This window comes from Clytia hemisphaerica, unplaced genomic scaffold (assembly GCF_902728285.1).
Source record: "Clytia hemisphaerica strain Z4C2 unplaced genomic scaffold, Clytia hemisphaerica genome assembly, whole genome shotgun sequence".
Classification (NCBI taxonomy): Eukaryota; Metazoa; Cnidaria; class Hydrozoa; order Leptothecata; family Clytiidae; genus Clytia; species Clytia hemisphaerica.
In genome coordinates this window covers 76,346-96,307 of record NW_027103332.1, presented here as the reverse complement: position 1 = coordinate 96,307, position 19,962 = coordinate 76,346, and the positions used below count along the sequence as shown (strand labels likewise).

The 19,962-nt window shown below is 34.3% G+C and overlaps 1 long non-coding RNA gene across 1 annotated transcript; it reads left to right on the top strand.

The window, feature by feature from the left end:
* Positions 1-6,039: 6,039 nt before the first annotated feature.
* Positions 6,040-6,900, top strand: LOC136815524 (uncharacterized). The gene is made up of 3 exons (XR_010847728.1): positions 6,040-6,148; positions 6,384-6,429; positions 6,850-6,900. It is a non-coding gene; the product is annotated as an uncharacterized lncRNA (long non-coding RNA).
* The last annotated feature ends 13,062 nt before the right edge of the window (positions 6,901-19,962 follow it).

Genomic DNA, 19,962 nt, shown 5'->3' with positions numbered 1-19,962 from the left:
AAATATTGACATTGCTGATAGATTAGTCAATGGACAAGTTGGAACAGTTATGAGATTCGAATTTGATTGCAATAATAAAATATCTGGTTTCTATGTAAAACTTGATGATGTCACTGCAGGTAAAAAAGGATCCAATTTGGATAGTGTATGTAGAGAAAACAATTGGACTTCGATCGAAAGAGCAGAATCTACCTCTGCGACTAGAAAAAATAGGCAAAAGTGACCTATGGTTAGAAGAACTCAATTTCCACTGATACTATCGTATGCATGTACTAGTCACAAAGTCCAAGGGCTAACACTTCAATCAGCAGTCGTAAGCTTTGAATTATTTGGTCAAAGATATTTCAATGAAGGTCAAATGTATGTTAATTTGTCAAGGGTAACCGACATAAACGGACTATTTGTGAATATAGTAGAAATGCTATCAGAGTCAATACTGAGGCAGGGCTTGAATATGAACGTTTGAGAAGAAATTGTTGTTTGCAAAAGGTTCAAACTTTTTGATCTGTTTCTACCTCTCCCAAGCATTTAAATATCTCCCTTCTTAATATTTGCTCGATGAATAAACATGCTGTTGACCTAAAAAAATCTGAAAATTTAATGAACAGTGACTTGTTATGCCTTACCAGCTATCACCTACAAGTGATACTAGTGGAATTGATCAAACATTAAATGGTTTTAATATTGAGTATAACAACAATTCAATTAATCGCTTTCAAAACACTGCATGTTGCACAAATTCTTCAATTCAAATTTTAGAGTGTAATAAAGCAGCAGGTTACACATTGATAAAAATCAAAAAAGAGACGTTTAGTAGTCAACCTATTAGCCTTTTAATCTTGTACAGACCACCTAATTCTTCAAGAAACACTTTTCGTGAAGAACTATTGCAACTGACAAGTTATGATGATGTAGACATTATTGTGGGAGACTTCAATATTGATGCACTAGATCCAACAAATCAAGACCTAATCGAAATACTTTCTTCATTCAAAATGATAGTGAATGAACCAACTCATCTTGCTGGTGGCCTTCTGGACCATGTTTATATAAAAACAAGGTTTATTAGCCAGAGAGAAGTGAATTGCTTTATAAAGGATATTTATTTCTCCGACCATGATGAGTTTGTTTCACTATTGTGAGTGATTCTTAAATTGTTTGAACTGCTTGGACTGCTTGAACTGCTTGATATGGGGGGGTGTACAGTTTAGAGGGTGGGTGGGATACATAAGGGATACAAAATTCTTCAAGAGTAAAGTTTCTAATATTCATTATAAAGTCAATTCAGTACATTTATAAATAAATAAATCACAGCTTATTCTGATGAACTTTGAATCCCTTACTTATCTAACTTATAAAAAAAATCAAAACTGACAGTAAGGAATTTGTCTTAAAAAGGTTTTTAGTGCCTTTAAAAGGAAAGGAACTTTCTTGTAAATTTTAATCTTTTAGATGGTTATGAATTTCTTTAAAACGTCACTTGTCACTTTTGAGTGGGCACGATACTAGTTGCAAAAGACATTTTCCTCAGTCACATAATTTTTTGTAATTTTATGTACAGTATTTAAAAAATTTGGATTTTAAGAATTCTTTTTTATCAAATTGGAATATTAATTTTGTGCATTCTTTATATATTTATAGTGCATTTTTTAGTTAAAAATTGAATTATGATATGCATTAACTTTTTAATTTTTATTTTGAAAATTCTTTTTACACTTTTTATAGTATTTTTTAATCAACTCATCAATTTATACAAAATTTAGAGTTACAAAAGTAACAAAATGAACAATACAAATAAAAGCCCTGGACTAAAACTGTTGGACTGGACTGGAATATTATTTGCGTGTTAATCGTTCTGCTGTAACTAAAATTATATGCTTGGCTGGAGAAAATATATGGACATTTGTATGATATGATGCTGGTAATTTGTTAATGGTTTTGTTTTAGTATTAATTCCTGTTACGTTATAGCGTTGGTAGAATGAGGCAACCTAAAAGTAAAGAAACAAATTTTTGATTCATTGGCAACTTGGAATAAACATTGATTTCACACCACCAAATTCAGCAACTCTAGATGCTACAAAAGTCACAAAAACAAGAGTTTAGTAAGACTTGATAAATTTTGAGAGAATACTACTCGAGTACTATACTTCAAAGTCACAATTTATGATTCTCTGCTTAAAAAAATTGACAAATAGGTATATTCTTAACAATGTTTGGTATTTTTAGAGACAATTTGTATAAAATCTATTGAAGTGGTTATCAATTTCCGAAAAGAAGTAATTTATCACACGTTTCTCTGAAAAGAAAATACAAATAAATACATCGGGGTGTTTAGAGCCTTTTGATTTTATATTTCACTCTATTATTTTAGATATCAATCAACGATCAATTGTCATTTAGCTGTCATGACTCGTAAACAATTGTCACTGTGTTACTCCGAACTCAAAGTCAATACTACAAAGTAATTAAAAATAAGTTAGTTTGATATTCAGTTTGATATTCAGTTTGATATTCGAAATTCAGTTTGATATTCGACTTTTTCCTCTGCGAAGGAGAACAGACATCTGTTGCACTTCTAAACTTCAAAATATGTTTGCCACTATTCCTAAGTATCATTTCCACCATAAATGGTCGCTCTCCACCACAATGGCGGAGCTCTAAAATTATACAACCACTTAGTTTGAAAATCGACTAATTAGCATTTTGAGCCCTATGAGGGAGAGCAGTCATATGTTGCACTTCTAAACTTCAAAATATGTTAGCCACTATTCCTAAGGATCATTTCCACTAAAAATGGTCGCTCTCCACCACAATGGGGGAGCTCTAAAATTATACAACCACTTAGTTTGAAAATCGACTAATTAGCATTTTGAGCCCTATGAGGGAGAGCAGTCATATGTTGCACTTCTAAACTTCAAAATATGTTAGCCACTATTCCTAAGGATCATTTCCACTAAAAATGGTCGCTCTCCACCACAATGGGGGAGCTCTAAAATTATACAACCACTTAGTTTGAAAATCGATTAATTAGCGTTTTGAGGGGAGCTCTAAAATTATACAACCACTTAGTTTGAAAATCGACTAATTAGCGTTTTGAGCCCTATGAGGGAGAACAGTCATCTGTTGCACTTTTAAACTTCAAAATATGCTAGCCACTATTCCTAAGTATCATTTCCACCAAAAATGGTCGCTCTCCACCACAATGGGGGAGCTCTAAAATTATACAACCACTTAGTTTGAAAATCGACTAATTAGCGTTTTCAGCCCTATGAGGGAGAACAGTCATCTGTTGCACTTTTAAACTTCAAAATATATTAGCCACTTTTCCTAAGTATCATTTCCACCAAAAATGGTTGCTCTCCACCACAATGGGGGAGCTCTAAAATTATACAACCACTTAGTTTGAAAATCGACTAATTAGCATTTTGAGCCCTATGAGGGAGAGCAGTCATATGTTGCACTTCTAAACTTCAAAATATGTTAGCCACTATTCCTAAGGATCATTTCCACTAAAAATGGTCGCTCTCCACCACAATGGGGGAGCTCTAAAATTATACAAACACTTAGTTTGAAAATCGATTAATTAGCGTTTTGAGGGAGCTCTAAAATTATACAACCACTTAGTTTGAAAATCGACTAATTAGCGTTTTGAGCCCTATGAGGGAGAACAGTCATCTGTTGCACTTTTAAACTTCAAAATATGCTAGCCACTATTCCTAAGTATCATTTCCACCAAAAATGGTTGCTCTCCACCACAATGGGGGAGCTCTAAAATTATACAACCACTTAGTTTGAAAATCGACTAATTAGCATTTTGAGCCCTATGAGGGAGAGCAGTCATATGTTGCACTTCTAAACTTCAAAATATGTTAGCCACTATTCCTAAGGATCATTTCCACTAAAAATGGTCGCTCTCCACCACAATGGGGGAGCTCTAAAGTTATACAACCACTTAGTTTGAAAATCGATTAATTAGCGTTTTGAGGGGAGCTCTAAAATTATACAACCACTTAGTTTGAAAATCGACTAATTAGCGTTTTGAGCCCTATGAGGGAGAACAGTCATCTGTTGCACTTTTAAACTTCAAAATATGCTAGCCACTATTCCTAAGTATCATTTCCACCAAAAATGGTCGCTCTCCACCACAATGGGGGAGCTCTAAAATTATACAACCACTTAGTTTGAAAATCGACTAATTAGCGTTTTCAGCCCTATGAGGGGGAACAGTCATCTGTTGCACTTTTAAACTTCAAAATATATTAGCCACTTTTCCTAAGTATCATTTCCACCAAAAATGTTTGCTCTCCACCACAATGGGGGAGCTCTAAAATTATACAACCACTTAGTTTGAAAATCGACTAATTAGCGTTTTGAGCCCTATGAGGGAGAGCAGTCATATGTTGCACTTCTAAACTTCAAAATATGTTAGCCACTATTCGTAAGTATCATTTCCACCAAAAATGGTCGCTCTCCACCACAATGGGGGAGCTCTAAAATCATATAACCACTTAGTTTGAGAATCAACTATTTAGCATTTTTATAAATTTTGCTGCTTTGATTGGTCAGGCGTTTGATGGCTATGCAAGTTTCTCTCCACTGATGCTAAATACCCGATTTCACGGTAGGAGCTAAAGTTTATACTTTCAGTGAGAATTACCTATCTTGGCTTATTTTTGATGTTTGTCAGGAATGTAAAAAAGCACTAAGTTTTTAATAACTTAATTTTCAATCTGCATGAATAAATAATCACCCAGCTTTTTTATCCCAATTGAAACGAAGCTTTTTTCCGATTGGAATTCGTTTAGGTACAATTAACACTCATTTTGCATGGCATATTATGAAATTTCTTTGAAATTTCTTCATAATAAGGTAAGAAAATGTCCCAAAAAAATATCCAAAGAGATGAAAAACTTCGTTCGGTACAGCTGCAAGGTAACAGCTGGTTGAGGTAGCAAGCCCCTGCAAGTACCCTGCTGACAGAATTCTTCCGCTGGCCCATTGTCTTTTTGCCGTGAACTTTTCTATTTGCCGTGACATTTTTCTGATCGCCGTAGTTTTTCTTTTTTAGCTGTCAAAAGTACTCGTTTTGCCGTGATTTTTCTTTTTTTGCCATGAAAAGTTTTTTTTTGACGTAGGTTTTCTTTTTTTGCCGTGGCAGTTGTGGGCCATCGTATATATCACCACCCAAAATAAATTTATGGGTACAGAGTTGTCTACGCTCGGTGGCCCAAAACTGCCACGTCAAAAAGGAAAAGCCACAGTGAATAGAAAAATGTTCGCGGCGAATAGAAAAGTTCACGGCAAAAAAGAAAGTTTGTGGCCAAAAAGAAAAGTAAGAAGAATCTTACTAAAAAAAGAATCTTACTAAAAAGTACACTCAAATAAAAATAAAAGAAATAGAAAAAAGCTAGCTTGATTTTTTTATTGCTATGCCTACCTGGTGCCGCCTAAACTGCCTTTTTCACATAGACATCATAGATCAGGACAACAGAATGAATAAGAATGGATACTTCATTACTTCATTCAGGCAGGGGTTCGAATGGACGATTTGAAGAAGAGAGATTTTAGCTTTTTAGATACCAAACTACAGAACCTGCACAAACATATAGTCGCATCAAGCCAATTCACTTTTTGTCTCAGACTTCAAGCATCAATGTTTTCGATAAAATCTTTGAAACAGTTGCCGACGACCTAATTGGTGTTGAATCAGAATTAGATCCTGTTAACGACCAAGACAAATTCAAGGAAGTTGAAAATCCTCAAATCGACAAAAATCTACAAGCCTTTTTGGATTCCGATACCTACGTCAGCGAGATGAAAAGAATTTCCCTTACCCCTTCTGTCAAAAATCCTTTTGATGTTGTCACCTTTTACAAAACGAACGCGATAAAAACAATTTCAAAACATGGGAGCAGCTTTCAAATCAATACACCATTCTACACGATACAAGAGACGCAATTGGACTTCAGCTTCGAAAAAAAATGAATTTTTTAACTTTTGGCGTCATGAATCGACACCCAATACGAGACTTGATTTGTCCTGTTTTCCTGTTACTGTATTACAAAACTGTCCAACAAACTGATCTGTTTACATCAGAGTGTACCCTTCTACCGGAACATCAATGTCACAAAAGAGTTCTTCTAGAGGTAATAAGAATTCAATCATTGCATCTTTTCTCCTTTGACATTTCATTTACAAAGCACCACGTCACCCCCTACCTATTCTCCCTTAATGTTAAAAACATTAGAAATTTGCACAACATCAATAGCGAATCGTGCTAATGTGCGAGTATAACGAGTGTAACGATTATAATTATTTTTTGACATTTTATTTGAGCTATTTATTTTATTTATATTTTCTTTTTTTTTGTTCCATACACAGGAAGCTCAAAACACTACATGCAAAATAAATCAAGTAACAATCCAAGGTGAGAGTACAATTTTATCAATATTCCATACACATTGCTTTAGGCAGGTATCTGTTTGGTTTAACGAGGTGGAATAAATATTTTGTTATTGAAAAGCATTTCAACGGGTTTTAAGTTAAAGCCTTGAGAATTTCAAATAACAAAGAGATCTTGCTTTAATACCACAATCCTTACATCACGATCCTAAAACGATTAAGTAGCACGCATCAACCTACCTAAAGTGCTTGGAGTTATAGTTGGCACGTATGGAATTATTTTGAAATTGCACACCTTCATCCAGACAGTTTTCATAGTCTTCAATTACGACTTATGATAAGTTTGAGTCCTGGAAATCTCAGCAACTTTAGTCGTGAACTGAATAAGAGAGTTGAAATCTCCTCGATTTGACTGAAGATTAATCTATTTGTCTCAATTTTTCAGCTATTAGTAGGTCCTGTATACTCGAACAAAGGACACACGCTGTCATCATTCCTAAGATATATTTAAAGTCTATATTTATAATCTAATGATAAAAAACATTCAAAAGATAAATCTCTTCGGATTGTGCCTTATTATATTATATATTAAAATGACTGATTAAAAAATGTTACCAACTCTCGCAGGGTCTAGACAGACCCTGGAAAACCTTGGAAGTAAAGGCTAATCAGCGAACCTTATACCCGAATCAATGATAACTTAGAGAAGCAAATTTTCATGAACCTAAAGAAAATCAACAAGTCGAAGTCTAAGTATATAAATAAGCATGAATTAAGGCTGAAAATGAGATTTCGAGTCTCGACTCGATTTTCCTGTATGCTTATAAAAAAAGAGTATATTCGACAACTTGAAAAAAAATCGCCTTACTTTCCCTGATGTTACCTGAATTTTCTAAAAGCCTCTATTTTCCAGATTTTCCAGGGTTTGCCTGAACTCTGGTTTATTTGAAACCTGACTTAAAACCTTATCTTATATGACGTGATCAATGTAAAAGCAATAACCTGGACAAAATCTGTCAAAATAGATTGTGAAAACTTTTCCCGGGTCACCTTGTACATATAGGCGTTGGTACCACTGAGGATTTATTTTTGGATCTTTCACACTCCTGATGTGTGATATACGATGATAATAACCAATCAATATATTTCTTTTTCAATTAACAGAATGATGGAGATGAGATTGCTGATGGTGACCCTTGCGACAACATCGATTTTGAAATAGATCCAGATAACCTACCATGCAGAGTTTTGATATCCTTGAATAAAGGTGAGTTATTAGAGCTCTTTTAATTTTGATTTTGCAAGGGTGTTCTGGGTTATAAAATTATAAATAGAACGAATAGTCTGACTGATTTGTTAGTTGTCCGTCTACATTAAAAAAACCCTGCTTCAGGAAAAATTTCATTTATTACATTGTGAGAGCTGATTATTAAAAGAATAGTTCAGTTCACCCATTTTGCTAACTTCGTCTATAGCGTAGTGTAATATTTTTCAACAACTTAGCTGAGTCAACTCACTTGACATGATTTATTCTTATTTCAGCTTCTTTTTTTGATGCATTACCGAGGATAATTGAAGAATGCGAAAAATAACAGTTCGTATCGATTACCATTCCTTAGGCTAACTTTGATGAGGAAATCCTGAAATTGGTTCTCGACCATGCAGCGGCGGATCTGAGGGGGTTTAAATGGTTCAGCTGAACCACCCCAACCCTTTTAGTACATAAAAAAAACAAAGACCCTTTCTTCAAGTGAAATCTAGTTTTCTGATCGGAACTGATTTTTCTTTTTGGTCATATCTCGATATTATTTTACCAGGGGTTGTATGCATGTGGCGTGCGTTTCCGTGGTGTGCACGACAAACTTAGCTTTTTCCGCGCTAAAAAATCTTTAGTGTGTACGGCGTAGCTAGCTTTCCCGCGCTGTAAAAAATCTTTGTTATGACTTTTTTTTGCGGGATTAATTGCAAAGCGAATATACATGAGCGAAGCAGTTTTGCTATCGTGTGCATGTACCTTTAAATTCTATATACCAGGGGAGCGCCAAGGAAAAATTGATGTGCGTTTTCTACGGTACCGAAAACATCATTTCGATTCATCAGGCGGCACTTTCTCATACATTTCTATCCGTCGCTTCCGTAAATTTGGTGTAGAGGATGTATACCAGATCTAAAATGTTGCAGAGATAATCTTGCCTTGAGTTTCTGTTTCGATTATCTCCGTAATGTTTAAATTAGGAAATTTAAAAAAGAGATTGGAAAATCAGGGGCTGGAAGCGTTCAAACGCTCGTTTTTCAAGAAGTCGTTGCATTGACTCGGGAAAAGATTTTCGAACTTTTCCAAATTCGAATGTTGACTCTGAATTCGAATGTTGACTCTGTCTTTGAAAAATAAAATCATTGTTGTTTTGAAAAGAGACGCTGGTGCTTTGAAAAGAAACGGTGCTTGATGAAAAGAAACGAAGAAAGCAGCTGGAGAAAGAAAGAAGATGGAATTTTTATTGTTTCGTCAACAGGACAGCAGCCTCAACGGAGTTGTTGCTTCGTTGCAAAAAGAGGTTCAAAGCTGGAAAATAAACTGTATTATGATGGTGGGAGAACCATTCCTTAGATGATTGGATCTTGTTAGTAGAAAGCACAACATGAATTTGGAATTTTAGTATGTTTTGAAATGGGAATAAGATAAAATATTTTGGATATGGCTAACCTGGAAGAATTTATTCCTCCCCTTATTGAGTGGAAGAAGAACTGTTTCTCTGTTGTTGTTTTTAAATTTTGGCTTGGCTGACCCTCGATGATATGGACTCCGTGGTTGTTGTTTGTTGTTTATGAATACGCATTGGTGGTCAGGGAAATAGAACATTGAAATGGGATTGTATTTTAAAGGATTTTATTGTTGGTAATGGTAATGTTAATGACTTGTAAAATGTCAAAATACATCGACAAAACTTGACATTATTTTTATGATGCACTCTAACTGTTTTTAATTTCTGTGCTACAATTAATACAGCCGAGAAAAAAGTCACAGATTTTTTTTATTTTTTTTATGTGAAGAGTTTGCTCCTGTTTGTCAACAACTCAAGGGTGAAAGACTTGTCATACTTGTCTCCAACATACTTAAGATTAAGAGCCTTTAGATTTCCCAACTTTGAAAAAATACACAGCCAGTAAAATATAGAGCTTTTGCTTAGTAGCATCGTTGAAGAATTCTTTCAAAATCTCAGATCTTTACTTTTTATCTGGTTTTTCATAATTTTCATCTCAGGATTTTACAGCGCTAATAGTTTTAATATAATTTTAGAACGTTGTTAAATTTTTCAGAATTTATGATTCAATTATACGATATTCCTAACTGCGTACGATTATTGAATTTTGAAACTGTATAAGTCGACTTATTTCCATTTAATTCTAGTATTGAAATCCTCCTTCTTTTACATCCCTGTCTCAATAAACCGGGTGATGTTTTAAGTTTGTTTAATTTTGTTGCCTCTGGGTTCTCTGCAAGGGAAACTTTTTGGGGTATTTTTCTACCTGAGACGAAATTTTTGCCAAGTTTTCCAGCGGGTATGTGACACAGGTGTGTTTATGTTAGTTCTTTCGTTAAGGGGTGTATCAAAAAATTGCAATTTGGAAAAAAAGTTTTCGAATGTTCTTTTTATAATTCGAACGTTCGAAATTAAAGATTCGAAACTGGAAAGTTCGATTTCGAACGCAAGGAATTCGAAACCGGAAGTAAAACAAGTTCAAAACAAAAACTAATAACTAAAAATACTCAACGCTTAAGGCAGACAAATTTTCCCGAGCAAAAACAATTTTTGAACTTTTTATTGAATATTCTTAGAGAGTAGAGAAGAGCATAGTGGATTAAAGAAATATTTTTAGGGTATATAAGTCACATTCATTTGAAATTGATTTTCCAACGATTTGTGAAACAATTTGTATAATTTTCCTCAAATTCGTAGAAGTAAACGTTGTAAGTTTGTTGTACGCCTGAAGTGTAAATCTCTAAAGGGGCACAGTCTTCCTGGACCTGAGCAGTTGTATCTAGGGTTTGTATTTACGATTCTAGTGACCCTATAAATATTTTGCTTGCAACTTGCGAATCGAGTGACTTGCCTGAATACATATACACTAGTATCTAGCTGTGTTCTGTGCTAGGAAAATCTTTGATTTTGAACCTGGTTCAGAAAATGCATCCAGTGAAATGGCAAATTTGAGGTGGTTCAAGGAAATTTCTCGAAAATACGAGACCGACCGTTTTGAGCGTAAAAGATTCTCCTACAAAAATAACTTTCAGTCGCATGTCGTCGCCGGCAAAATATTGAAATGATTTGAAGGGTAGCCATTCGTACGGCGAACGACCTCACTTCTTTGCAAGCGTTCAATACAGTGTTTTAAAGAAAGGAATTGAAGTCCTGAAAAGTGGTAATAATCAGGCAATTACTTATCTTTTTGAGGACACTTTTGGTTCAATTTAATCAGTAAATTTGAGAATCGCACAACAATATCAATCAATATATGATGATTTTGACAAAGACTCTGTGTGATGGAATTTTTATCTGCTTTTGTTTGATGTGGTGAAGAGTGACAAAAGAAAAAGACTTTCATTCTGAGGAAACATTTTTGTTTTGGTTTATCTTTAGAAGAAAAGCATTCATACCAACAAAAACAAAACTTACATCAATTTTGCTTGATAAATGAAGTTTGGAATTTATTTATGGGAAAGGACTTATTGGGAATATTTGGTGGAAGTCTATCGTGTCTTGAATATAATCACGAATTTACGTTTGGCTCTTCTCCCATCATCGGGCATAGGGAATATCACGGGGGAAAATCTACCTAGCTACATATGGATCACGAGATTTGCGATTGACTACGTTTCGAGAGATTCTTCTCCAATCATTGGACATTGATGAATTTCACATTGCTACGTTTCTAGAGATTCTTCTCCCATCGTTGGACATTGATGAATTTCACATGTAAAAAAAGCTAGCTAGCTTTATTTTTGAAAACTATTATAGAAAAACAAAACAAAATTTGTTTTATAACAGAGACTGGAAGAAAGGTTTTAGGGAACAACATTTTAGCAATTTGATTGAATTTGGTTGAAGAATGAAATTTCTGGAAAGGTGAACCTTCATGCATGCTTCAAGATAATGTGATGCGAGGAAATATTTTTGGCTTCGTCATGTCATAAGAAGAGAGAGTTCATACCACTTTATACTTGCAAAACAAAACTAAGATTACTTTTACATGATCATATGAAAATATGGTGTACTTTTATACAAAAAGAGACATTGGTGACCTCTGAAAAAACTAACCTCTTGTGCTTAATACACAATTTAGGAGTCTCGCTATCTTCACGGTACTCCATTGCAGAGGCCGGTAAAAATGGTAGGTAAAAATGCGCACTTTAGTACTGTGAAAGGTTAGAGGAATGTAAACATTGTGAATTTTTTTCTCTCCTTTAAAGAGAATGATTTAGATATTTGAACATGATATCAATGATAATTTTATAAGTCTCTCCTGAAAATTTCACAAAAATTCATCAAGAGGAAAAGAAGTTATGATTAAAAGGAGTTCTCTACCTACCGTTTTTCTGCTATGTTTCCTTATGAGAACCAGATGTTTACCTACCGTTTTTTTACGGAGGAGAGTGAATTTTCCGTGGTCGCTAAAATTAAAACAATGGAAAATTGGGCAGTCGACACTCCTAAACGGTGTATTGTAGGTGGACATTTTGCAATTTTTTGGGAAAAATCACCCAATTAGCATTTTGTAATGACCTCTAATTTATCAAATTTTCCTGATAAAGTGCCAAACCTTCATTTTCCTTGAGTTTTTTGGGAAAATCACCCCAAAATCAGTTGATAATGACCCCCCATTTTATGAATTTTCTCTGAGAGTACTGCCCCTGCATCTTCCACCCCCTACATATAAGCACAAAAGAGTACGATTGAATGCAGAATTTATTAATTGATATATAACAATAATCTCTACCAAAAGAATTATAAACAACACTCCATACAATTGAACAAGTTGAAAAAGTGCTTTCCTACAGATTGTTGATGATTACTGTTAGTACCTTTAATAATGCTTAAAAACATCAAACTTTTTACTTGTGAAAAGTACTTTTTTATGAGATTATTCATCTAATTTGAGAGCTAGAATTTCTTGAGTCTATTTGCACATAAAACACTGTACTCCACTTTTTGGCAATCTTTTATTTTTCCATCTTAAGAATATTGTATTCCCTTGTATGTTTTATATAAATAATCTCCTTTATTTTTTAACTTGATCACTGTTTTCAAAATATTATCCATTTCTGGTTTTATAATGTAAACATACTCAACATGAAAAGTTTTTGCTTGATTGTCAGCCAATTAATTCGCTACAAAGAAATTCCATAAAAAATGGTTATAATAATAAATTATCGAACTTTTTTACTATGTTTTAAATATTCACGAAATGAAACTGAAGTGAGTAAAGTATTTAATATTAGAAATTGTCTTATTTTTTCTTCAAACTTTTCTTCAAAACCATTTATTTGCTCTTTTGGACCTACCCCGGTGGGGTGGAGGTCCTATAAATTATGCTGGTTTTTCGGCATTTTCTCGAGATTTCATCATTAGTTTTTTCTGATTTTTTGCTCAAAGATGCGTATTAACAATGCCCAAAACATGACCTAGTCCGATTCTTGAGAAAAAATTTTTTCCGGTCGACAATGCCGAAAATATGCTGGAAATCACCGTTTTTATGGATTTTCATTGGACTTTTTCCATATAATTGGTTGTTTTTTTCATTCAAAAACATTATTAATAGCAATGCCCACCATCAAGCATGTTTCAATGTTCAATAAAATTGATTTTTGAAGCCGGAACTTTCTAAAAATCGCCGGAACAGCCGATTTTCGCCGGAAAACGGTATTTCTTGAATTTCTTGAGCTGTACTTTATATTTTTTCATGAAATTTTGCACACTGATGCAAAATGTCAATACCTAAATTGTGACGGAGCCCGATTTTCGAAAACATTATTTTCCGGCCGAAAATGCCGGAAATATGTCGGAAAAATCGGTGTTTTGACATTTTCTCGAATTTTCATTTTTAGTTTTTTCTGATTTTTTGGAGAAAGATGCGTATTCGCAATGCCCAAAACATGGCCGAGTTCGATTTTTGAGAAAAAATTTTTTCCGTTTGAAAATGCCGGAAATCGCCGTTTTTGCAGATTTTCATTGGATTTTTTCCTTATATTTCTATGTTTTTCACACAAAAACATTATTGATAACAATGCTCAGCATCAAGCATGATTCAATTGTCAATAAAACTGATTTTTGCAACCAGAACTTCCTATTTATTTTTTCCCTACAACCCATCCACAATCAATGATGAATTTATTGCGTTGTGTATTTTCGCTAAACGCTACATTTTCTGACTGATTTTTTTCATTTTTCTTTTCGCATTGCTATCTAACTTTCATCATCAGGTAGGTCCATTCAGCATGTTGCTTGTTATCTATGGCTTTCTCAAAAACATTTTCTGCAAGAACCATGAATTTATAAAAGAATATACACCAAACAAGCAGTTCTGAGCATGCTCAAGGTGTCTGTTTTATCAAAATAAAAGGTTAAACCAAAGAAATATAAGAAATATAATACTAACTATATTTGCGTTTTATGAACGTTTTGTGTGATAAGATTGAAAAGAAGAAACTAGATTTGCGCAATTGCAGTTAGGGAATTTCCCAATGTATATATGAATATCACCACAAACGATTATTACACGTTCAGCATCTGGCTATTCAAGCCGGGTCAAAGAAAATTGGCCTACTGCCCTCCTTTCAACGCATGGGACCATTCAAAAAGTACGTACGTTCGAGAGGGGGGTACTCCAAAAAACGTACGAGGGGGGGTACTCCAAAAAACGTACGAGGGGGAGGGGGGTCCTTGAGGAGAAGTACGTACGCTCGTAATTTTTCCTAAACTGTCTTTTTTGAGAGAAAAACGCAATATTTTCACATCAAAAATGGTTATTGCGATTGTTATTTTTCATTTCTCCTTTGGTATTTTTGTTCATCTTATAGATTCTTTTAATTTTTCGAGACTTGTTATAAATACGATTGGATACCTACATATTCTACTGTTAAAAGAGTTACAAGTTTCGACTTTGGTTAGGGGAGTGTACTAAAAAGCGTACGTACGCTGTACTTTGTACACCTAAAGCGTACAAGAGGGGAGGGGGAGTCAAAAATTTGCCATTTTCGAGCATACTTTACGAACGTACTTTTTGAATGGTCCCCCGCTGAGGCCTATGGTTGGAGTTCATAGGTAATGGGAACTGCAGACGTGCAGGCGCTCATTAACGTCCCCCATGTTGAATGGAAAAAAGGTGACACCGCCCAAACAGGGCGGGTGCAAAATTTACGCCCAAAACGTTTGTTCCGAAAATTTTTTTTTGAAAAGAGATTTTTGAGCACCCTCAGAAAAATCCCAGATCCGCCTCTGCATAGCTACGGAAACGACAAATCGATCGAGATCTTTCGTTTTGCTTCACCAAGGCTGCCGAGGACAGACGCAGAAAAGATCATTAAGTTTATCAATAACCGGTGAATTTTTTTTGATGGGTTTAGTCCCAGAAACAAACCTTTCTCTAGAATTAGATATATTAGAAATTTACTTACCGGTCAACTTCAGATCTCATTATTTACATCATCAACGCTTATGCTTGATTATTTAACCTTAAAACTCTTAACGCTCTAGTCGTTTATGACTCTGATTTTTTATTATTTACCAGATTTTACTATTTACCAGATATTTTTCGGTCATCTTTGCATTTACAAAGTTTTTGCACATTATATTTTTACTGTATATATCATATGTACATCAATCAAACTCATAGTTACCGCTAAGTACATGGTTACGTAGCATAGTTGATAGATTTTAACCAATCGATCTATCAATTATCAATTTTAATGATTAAAACCGTCTGAAATATTTCACTGATGTTGTGAAAAACGAAAATGTAAATATTTTACTTATGTTAAGAAAACGAAAATGTAAATACTTAATTTATGTTATGAAAAAAAAGAAAATACTTAAACTTATGTTATTGATAGTAAAACAATGTCACTCAAAATTGACTGGTGCAAATTACTTCGACTATATTTATTGTAAAGAAATTACAACATGTACTTTTATAAGAACAACGTATATTAAGAAGATGAGGTTTTGAAGGCAAAAACTTTAAGAACATTGTAAGAACATTCTAAGGCTCTACAGACTTTAGAGCAAATAATTTCTCAAGAAATAATACCTTAAATACCATTTTACGAAAGACAGAAAATATGAACATTTTTAAAAACATTGCTGAGCTGAAGATCTAAAAAGTTAGACATTTTATTATTCATGAAAAATTTAACAGATGACTGCTCTCCCTCATAGGGCTCAAAACGCTAATTAGTCGATTTTCAAACTAAGTGGTTGTATAATTTTAGAACTCCCCCATTGTGGTGGAGAGCAACCATTTTTGGTGGAAATGCTACTTAGAAATAGTGGCTAACATATTTTGAAGTTTAGAAGTGCAACAGATGACTGCTCTCCCTCATAAGGCTCAAAACGCTAATTAGTCGATTTTCAAACCAATTGGTTGTATAATTTTAGAGCTTCCCCATTGTGGTGGAGAGCGACCATTTTTGGGGGAAATGATACTTAGGAATAGTGGTTAACATATTTTGATGTTTAGAAGTGCAATATATGACTGCTCTCCCTCATAGGGCTCAAAACGCTAATTATTCGATTTTCAAACGAAGTGGTTGTATAATTTTAGAGCTCCCCCATTATGGTGGAGAGCGACCATTTTTGGTGGAAATGATACTTAGGAATAGTGGCTAACAGATGTCTGTTCTCCTTCGCAGAGGAAAAAGTCGAATATCAAACTGAATTTCGAATATCAAACTGAATATCAAACTAACTTATTTTTAATTACAAAGTACATTCTGGTAATTTAATTAAACCTTACAAAACATTTAAAAACCTGAAGGCTTTTCTATTTTCTTACATAAGAAACTGTCACATTTGCCTACTCTCGGGTACCTAATAGCCGGGGGGGTTGGAATAAGCGGGGGGGTTGGAAAAAATCTCAAAACTTAATAAGCGGGGGGGTTGGAATAAAAATGTCCTGGGTGGAAAATTTTTGAAAAGGAGGCTAATACAGCTGAATTAGGACAAAAAAGGGAACTTTCAAAAAGATTTTCCCAAAAATTAATAAGCGGGGGGGGGGGGTTGGAATAAGAATGTCCTGGGTGGAAAATTTTCGAAAAATTAATTAGCGGGGGGGGGACGGCTATTAAGTACCCGAGAGTACATTTGCTGAATGTCTCCATTTGCCAAATAACTTAGAGTTTATATCATCAGCTTTTATTTTTATTTTTTGTTTTCTCTACTAGATTATATACGATCAACAGTAGTTTCATTTTGTATTCGTTTCAATCAATCGGTATGCTGTTCATTGTCAAATTGTCTTCAAAGAAAAACCAACGACTGACGACCATTTAAATTTTGTTCATAATAGAGTTATTTGTTGCTGATTTTGAAATTGATAACGTTTCTTCGCTCAGTGAATGAAAGTGATCAAAATGATATCATAAGTGTTATCTATACTTGTCCATTAACCATTTCGTATTTCATTGTTTTGTTTTGCTTGGTTATTGCAAAGATGCTGCTGGGATAAATATAATGAACTATTATTTGAAAAAAAACCTATTTCTATTTGTAAAAGTAAATGGTCAGCCTATGTGACCTGTCAATTGAATTTTTGATAGAATCTTTGTATAACTTTATAACAGGACATATCTAGCATATATCTTTTGTGATTTGTCCCTAAATTTTTACTTTATCTTCAAAATGTTAAAAGTTGAATTTAAATGCTTTAGATACGGAATGTTAATTTTCTATTCAATCTTATTACTAAGAGTTTTGAGTAACCTGGAGAAACATTTAGGCAAAATGATTTTCTAGCTCTATTAAGTTTGCCAATTTTGCTTGATTCTTTATGCATCTAGTCCTTCCTTCCATCGCAGCTATTTAACTTATTTACAAACTATCCAACTAATAATCTAACTATATTGGCTGACCTTCCAGCCTCGGCTGGTTTATTTTAATTATGTCTGAGGAATTGACATCGGGGTTATTCATTTCTGCTTTTCTTTTTCCCGTGCGGTCGTCCCGTCGCGGCACGCCGAACCGGGTTCTCGTCCAACTTCTGATTCTGTATTAGACGAGGCCCCCCCAGCGGTTTTCGTGATGGCGTGATTGGCGTTTTTTAAGTTCGTGATTTCGTGATTTGAGATTTTAAAATGCGTGATTGCGTGATGGGAGGAATGAACGTGATCGTGATAGATAAGAAATTTAACTCGTGATTACGTGATTGAGACTGTGTTTCGTGAGCGTGATAAACATTTTTTATCCAAAAATCATTTTTGTTTACTTTATAAGAATCCGAGGCCGTAAATATACGTTTTTCGTGCGGTTTCATCTGTCACTAGCTTGGATAACGACGTCTCTCTACCAATTGCTGTCAATTACAGCTCGAAAAATGGAAAGTCAGGTGATAACATTAAGAGTTCGTTCATTAATCAAGTAAGACTGATACAAATGTGTGAAAACTGTGCAAGAAAAGTAGAAGATCCAGAAATGATATTAGCAAACGATACATTCAACATATGCGAAAGCTACTGTGACGAGTGCTTCAAAAATGACAACGTGTGCGCTGAGTGTACATTAAAAGGGCATACACATGTTGTCCCGTCGCTCAGAGCCTGTGAAAATTGTCTCAAGTATGACATAAAATGTATTAAACGGGTAGTACTTGTTATAACCGTCGATTGCAAATCTGGTAATAAACTTTGTTTGAAACAGCTTCAGCAAGGAATCACTGACAAATCTATTGATCCGTATCTTTTACTGCTTTCACTTCTTCCAGACGTACTGCATGTACTTAACACATGCAAGGCTAGTTTCGCAAATTGGTATCTACAATTGCTCAATGAACGTGGTTGCCTTTCATTGTTTTATACCTTGAGAAACAGGGCTGATCCTGAGGTTCGAAAGCAAATCCAATCTCATCTCAAAAGTAATGACTTTGTTCGCAACAGGGACCGTCAAAATCCTTCAGCTGTTCTCGCTCTCTGTAATCCAGCTCTCCTGACATATATTGAAAGTTTAGGTATGTTATTCCATTTGATCGAACCCAACACCTATAACTATTGGTTTTTTTCCTTATTAGGGACAACTTTTTTCAAATCAGGACAGGTTTTTTCGGAACATGTTGGAACTCTTAAGAAAGTTAAAAACATCTAAAAATACAAGAGATGATACAAACGAACAAGTACAAGCAGATGACCGAGATGAAATCCCAGAATATGACTCCGAAAGTGATAATGATGACAATGAAACAATTGTGAATGTCGATTCAAATCATATTGATTCGATTTCAAGTGATGCAACCTTTTTACTTAGACGATCTTCTCGATACGGCAGAAGTATTACATTTAATAAAAAATATATTGCTTAGGTTTACAAATTGTATTTTTTCATTTTGCATTTATGTATTTCGAACAAAGTCTAACTTTAACCATCGCACGTGGGTTGCATGAGGCACTGTAAACTAAACAAAAATTATTACAAGGTTACCATCGAGTTTACATTGCCTTTGTTTTGATACTCTTTTGATAGTAACCGAAGTAACAAGTTTGGTGTTAGTTATACTCCCGTTTTATCTAGCCATATCAAAAAAAAAGGTTGGCGTGATCGTGATTTAAAGAAAGATTTTGCGTGATAACGTGATTTGGAAATTTTTTTTGCGTGATTGCGTGATTTGAGAGGTGACTGGGGGGGCCTCTTAGACAGTCTTTTGTGTGTTTTTTTTTTCAGTTTTTGTGTGATTTATGGACCTACCTTGGAGGGGTAGAGGTCCTATAAATTAACCTGTGTTCGTTCGTTCGTCCGTCCGTCCGTTCGTCTGTTACCAACTTTTCTCAGGATTGAATCATAGGAATCTTTTGATTTTTGGTACAAAGGTGTAAAATGGTAGTGGCCAAAATGTGACAGAGCCCGATTTTTGAAAAAAAAATATTTTGGGAAAATTTGGTCTAAAAGACGGATTTTTTGGACTTTTTGAAAAATTGGATCATTAATTTTTTCTGATTTTTTGCATGAAAGTAAGTTACCTTCATAGGTAGAAGATGGCTCAAGCAGATTTTTGCAAAAAAATCTTGTTGGCTCAAAAAACGCATGTTTATCTATAAGAATCGCTTTTAATAAGCATACATATCAATGTTCTTAGCCATATTATTATTTTTACTAGTTTATTTATTAAGATGAAAATGTCACGGTGGCGGGCAATGGGTTTGAGTTTTCTAGAAACACATATTATTTTTTGGCTTAAAAACGAATCTTTATCTATAAGAATCACTATTTATAAGCATAGATCAATGTTCTTAGCCAAATTATTATTTTATTATTATTTTTTCTTAACGAAGAAAATGTCACCTTAGAGCGCGATGGTT